Source organism: Penaeus japonicus, unplaced genomic scaffold, assembly GCF_977035675.1.
Source record: "Penaeus japonicus unplaced genomic scaffold, GWHDUDI00000001_assembly GWHDUDI00000030, whole genome shotgun sequence".
NCBI classification, from domain to species: domain Eukaryota; kingdom Metazoa; phylum Arthropoda; class Malacostraca; order Decapoda; family Penaeidae; genus Penaeus; species Penaeus japonicus.
In genome coordinates, this window is record NW_028234432.1 from 11,900,726 (window position 1) to 11,905,725 (window position 5,000).

Genomic DNA, 5,000 nt, shown 5'->3' on the forward strand with positions numbered 1-5,000 from the left:
TTGCCAGTTCTCGCCGGGCTAGTCAGGATTGGGTTAAGAATAGAAAAGTCAGATTACTACATCTTTTGTAGTTGTACTCTAGAACATTAAATTTTTGAAAAATTGATCACTTTACAAAACAAAACAAGAACTGCATTAAGAAAACATGTTTATCTGTTAAATATGTAGTAAATTTGGCTAAAAGGAAGGATTGGTATAATATGAATGAAAAATTAAGTAAAGACTTTATTGGACATCATCTATTGCTTTGCAGGAAGATGGTGGTGCATGCATGCTTATGTCAACAGGGTCCACGCATGACTGATAAAAGCTGTGTGGTTGCAACATACTTAATAAATATCAAGGCAAGTTTCTCTTCACTTAATTAGCTTTAGGATTAACCCTTTGAGTGCACATGCTTCTCTGCAGTGAATTAAAGGAATGGTAATCAGAATCTGAAGCAATTCTAATCTGATTATATATTACAATAGTGTTTTATATATTTCCTTTATTTTCTAGTAAAAAATACTTTCTAAAGGCAAATTCCACAGAAAGGAAGGCCCAGAACCATAAATTAATATGCTAATAGTTAAAGAACACTTTGTTAAGAAACAACTACACTTCTTGTACTCTATATATTATGTTCAGTTGGACAATTCTGCTCAGTACACTCAAATGGTTTAACTATAAGTGAATTGAAGACATAAGGGTTGCCAGTGTATACATAATAAATAAACGAGGTTCAAACTCACTCCCATTACTAACAGAAAACTTAACAAATCACCCCCTGTACAGAGGATTCAAGAAGAGGGAAATGAAATATCATCTACACTGTGAAAATAGATTTGAGGAATCATTAAAACAATCATTACATGGTAATAACAGCAAGAATAGGAAAACTAGCACCCAAAACCCTTGTATACAAATAGTATAAACTGAACACATCCTGATAGCCCTAATCTCATACAAATGGTCTTGTTAAAGATACAAAATAACAATAAATAGAGAAAATCAACAGGTCGATACCCAAGCTGCTTATTCATTTATTGGAGACCACGACAAGACAACTGTATCTGCCCTATGTGGAGCTCCTTAAGAAGATGACAAAATTGAACTATGTCCTAAGGTTTCTCCCTGTGAAATCATAAGAAAAAGGAATTTGAAAAAGAAAAAGCAACAGAGGTCAGTGTAGGATGGAGAAATTAAATTAAATCTAAAATGTTTGTACAACACACAAACCTAGTCATGGAAGACCGTGAGCTTACGCTAATGTCTTAAATGAAAATCAAATTCCAGCACAGAAGGAAGAAAAAGAAAGGATAGAAGCATTCACATTTCTGTCAACACCATATAGAAAGAATATAAAAGTGATAACATACAGTGGCCTTCTCCACAAATATGATGGAATGAACATTTGCAGTCTCAAAGACAGAAAGAAAATGGAATTCTGAATAGTCATCATTTACTTCTATTCTTTTGATAACAGTAATTTCCATGAAACACCTAATCATATTATATATATATATATATATATATATATATATATATATAATATATATATATATATATATATATACATATATATATATATATATATATATACATACACATATACATATACATATACATATATAAACACACATAAATATACAAATACATATATGTAATCAAATTCATAAACAAGAGAACTACAAGTTATCAATATATAGGTGTGCAGAATTTTGAAAATCATTCTAGTAATCACATGATACTGTGAGCATCTGAAGTAGCAACAAATACTTCTATATCCAAGGCACATGAGTAACTATTTGCATGAGTGCATTTTGTTGCTGAAGTAAGAACAAGGGTGTATGTTGATACAAGACCCTATATCATCTTTTCAAAATACTGCAACCCTATACTACATACCAAAAATTTGTGCTCAATGTTTAATTCTTTCATATCTTCTCAAGGCTCTAGATAAGCAGAAACAAATTTCTAGATTTAGTATCACTCTAGGGAGGTTTGGAAGTGAAGCTTTTGCAGTGATGGTCTACATATCTGGATACACATATACTCATATGCATATGTATTCATGTATAGAATAGATATATCTGAAGCTTTCAGAACTCTTAATAATGGTGATAATAAAAAATAAAACACCACCACCACCACATGACCACTCCTGAGAACCTTTAGATAACCTACATGGTAAATATAAACCAAAAAATTACTTCAGGTTAGAGGACATAAGGCACATTGTTCCTATCAATATCACAGTATACTGTACATCTGTTATATAAATCCACTTTCATTGGTTCAATATATAAATATAAAAGAATCTATGGTACATTTTCATCATATTTCCTTGATGATTAAATAGAATTATAACATTTACATCATGTGTATATTCCTGATGTAGCTATCTTAAATATCAGAGCAGATAACAATTACATTCCAAAATGTAGACTATATTTATGATCAACCACGAAGGCCTATGTCATCTCTGGTAAATACAGTATACTTTTATGGTTTTACATCAAGTTTCCCAATTTTCTCAATCTGTGGGTACTGAAGTCATTTGTCTTTGTCAGCTGATGCAATTATGTAATACCAATGATCCTGCACACAGAAAAAACAAACAAACAAAAACAAAAATCTCTCTTAAATCCAAATTTGCACAATCTTATATGACTGGAAGCTTGTCTGCAAACTTCCTGATATGGACTGGGGGTGTCTGCAGGATCGAACTCCCACAGACGGACATCTTCATCTTACAGCTCTTCCATCCTTGGCCGCGTCTTGATGTAAACGAAAATGGCGAGGAGGAGGAAGAGTCCACCTAGGACTGGAAGGGCCACTGTGAAGGCCCTATCTTTGTTCTCCATGAACTCCTTCTTCCTCTCGCGCTTCTCCTTTGCGGACTCCTTTGGCTTTCCCTTGAGCTGACGCATTGTGTCTCAGTGGCTGTTCTGTAAGGAGGATTAACTCATATACATCAAACTTGCAAGTGCAGTCTACATACTGACTGTTTAACTTGATATAAAGTCTAGTTGTATATCTAATCATGCAAAACCTATATATTTGAATAACAGGACTAAGATCATTTCAGCCTTTGTTCTGTGGGGAGCATACAGTGTATCCCTAATGAAACAGATTAATATTTCCTTTCATTTTTCCCTCTTAAACTCCCTCAGCTCTGTAAGTTATGGAACAAGCTTAGAAGTAACATGGAAAAGTTGTAACAAGCTATTTACAAAGTGGCTACCAAAGGTATTCTTACCCGCTAATGCATGAATGTAGAAGAAAGGTATGAAAGAGTCTGAATATCTAAACAATGCAAGAAATGTATTTGATGTGTTTCAACAGAGGTCTTCCTTAGAAATACATGTATTTCCAAAGAAAACTCCCATTTAAATGCACCATATACATCTTTTGCATTTAGATATTCAGTTTCAATCATATCTTTCTTCTACATTTGTTGCAATCAACTCTGTTCATAATGCATGAATGTCTTGTCATTGTCTTTAATTTAAGCAGAGGCTCTTTCGCTTTTCAGAAACTTTTATTTCAGCATGGCCATTATAATCTTTTGGCCCAAAAGTAAATTACTGTATTTTAACATTTAATTTTGATACAATGGGTGATTTGTATCATTTTCTAATTCCAGGGCACAGAGTTTTAAGAGTTGTTTTTTTCATCCTGTGTGTCAATAAAACTTTCCTGTGCTTTAGGACATACTGCTCTGGTTTCCCAAGACAGAAACTACATTCCTGAAAGGTGCAGTGAAGGGATTGAAATGAACGAAAAGTTTTGCTTCAGACAACCAATGCTAACTTCAAATCATTCTACCCAGTTAATATCTTATTGGTACTTTTTGAAGAATACTGTTGCTTTACTAAATACCACATAAGTGGCTGTCATCTATAGATGAACTGAACATCCTGAAATCGTTTTTTCCAACAGATGGCTCTTTTCTAAATAAGTGTACATCAGGTAAAACATCACAGTTGATGCCATCCCTTACTATTGGGACCCAGATAGTGGAGTATAGGGAAGGAATTGCCGATTATATCCACTATCTATGAGCATTAGAGGATGAGAGGAATCCATCAGTACCATAATCTTGGTATTTAGTAACACAGCGGTATTATGAAAATTTACCAATCATATTTTGCAGCTCCATTGTTACACTGGGAGCAAAAGCATTATGGCACACATACAACTTGTGTGAAACATCTGGCATCCAACTTGGTCCTCATTCACATCAAATTAATTGTATGATAATCTTAGGTAGATAATGAATTCCATTTATCTTTACATCCTTACATTTTTTATTTATTTTTATTAAGTGCCTGTTACTGACATCTGCTCATGTATTTTAAGTGAAAAATCGGTACCTTCCCATCAAGTTCATGTAATATATCCTATTTTGACGTAATACATGCCCTAGGGCCAGTGTAACATACATGGCTTCAAGTTTTCGGTATATCAACGCCAACCACTTTTGCAAAAGATATACATAATAATTAACTGAAGGGTACTCCAGATTGTCCATATTTTCCAATAATATTCCATAAATGTATGATTAGACCATGTAAATATGTATCGGTCATTGCTCCGTCAAAATCTGGTAATACTATACTTCCCAACTTCTTAAAGATTTATAGTTACACTTCCAAAGTAAAAATACACATATGAACTAATTGCAACGACTATACGCAACATTACCTAAAAATACAGGCGAAGATGATGCTCTCACAGTTGGAGACTGACGTTGAGTGCGAGAGATAAGAGGACGGAAGGTGGCGTGGATATCCCTCGGAGTCACCAGCTGATATGTAGTGTTTACAAACGTCATCCGCTGCTTTCGACGTGGTGCCGGGGTCAAATCAGAGCCTTATGTCTAAAACTTTTTTATTCGCAATATTTTACCTTTTATTTTTATCTTACAATTAAGATTTTTTTCGTTTTTAGTAATATTTTTCTAAACAAGTGAATGAGGTATATATTAAGTTATTTAAGATTTTTCATTGATTTAG

The 5,000-nt window shown here is 33.6% G+C and overlaps 1 long non-coding RNA gene across 3 annotated transcripts in view; it reads right to left on the bottom strand.

The window, feature by feature from the left end:
- Positions 1 to 205: 205 nt before the first annotated feature.
- Positions 206 to 5,000, bottom strand: part of LOC122264489 (uncharacterized) — a 12,428-nt gene continuing 7,633 nt past the window's right edge. The window contains exons 3-4 of one of the 3 annotated variants that reach the window (XR_006224216.2): positions 4,690 to 4,822; positions 206 to 2,930 (exon numbers count right to left, since the gene is read on the bottom strand). This is a non-coding gene — a long non-coding RNA (uncharacterized LOC122264489). Of the gene's footprint in view, positions 2,931 to 4,689; positions 4,871 to 5,000 lie in introns of all 3 variants that reach the window. The other 2 variants (XR_006224214.2, XR_006224215.2) reach the window with 2 other exon arrangements.